This window comes from Sinocyclocheilus anshuiensis, unplaced genomic scaffold (assembly GCF_001515605.1).
Source record: "Sinocyclocheilus anshuiensis isolate Anshui unplaced genomic scaffold, SAMN03320099.WGS_v1.1 scaffold2560, whole genome shotgun sequence".
In the NCBI taxonomy this organism is placed as follows: Eukaryota; Metazoa; Chordata; class Actinopteri; order Cypriniformes; family Cyprinidae; genus Sinocyclocheilus; species Sinocyclocheilus anshuiensis.
In genome coordinates this window covers 49,706-50,606 of record NW_015541037.1, presented here as the reverse complement: position 1 = coordinate 50,606, position 901 = coordinate 49,706, and the positions used below count along the sequence as shown (strand labels likewise).

Sequence of the window (901 nt, the reverse complement as noted above, 5' to 3'; positions counted from 1 at the left end):
CTATTGCTACAAATATACCCCAGCGACTTAACACTGCTTTTGTGCTCCAGGGTCACATTTATTATCAATAACAAATATCAACTGATATCTATTATTGAGCAGCTGACTGATATAATGCTGATCAACAATAATTTAATCAAAACAAATGAGATCTATTAAACATATTGTAAATATTTAGACAAATTCACAAATAAAAGGTTTCATATCACTGCCATTCTGGTGTCATGTTTCCGATTCAGTCATAAGAATAATCTAGCATATTTGTGGGCACGTGCAGTTCAATATTATATGAAGAAACGCAAATCTGTTAGGTTAATCATGATCGAAGAGAAATTCTGCTTCTGTGTTGATTCGCTAATGTTCCTGAAGCAAAACCAGTTCAGAACCGACTGACGGTCCACAATAACACACACTCACACACACACTTCACACACACTCTCACACACACACACACAGACACACACACAGACACACAGAAACACACAGACACTCACACACACTCACACACACACTCACAGACACACACACAGACACACAGAAACACACAGACACTCACACACACTCACACACACACTCACAGACACACACACAGACACACAGAAACACACAGACACTCACACACACTCACACACACACTCACAGACACACACACAGACACACAGAAACACACAGACACTCACACACACTCACACACACACTCACAGACACACACACAGACACACACACACAGACACAGACACACACTCACTCACACACACAGACACACACACACTCACAGACACACACACGCACACACACACAGACAGACACAGACAGACACTCTCACACGCTCTCACACGCTCACACACTCTCACAGACACACAGACTCACACTCACTCTCTCTCACACACACAGACACACA

General features: G+C 42.6%; 1 pseudogene; it reads right to left on the bottom strand.

The window, feature by feature from the left end:
- LOC107690533 (DENN domain-containing protein 4B pseudogene) overlaps nucleotides 1–901 on the bottom strand; it is an 8,112-nt pseudogene that overhangs the window by 6,583 nt on the left and 628 nt on the right.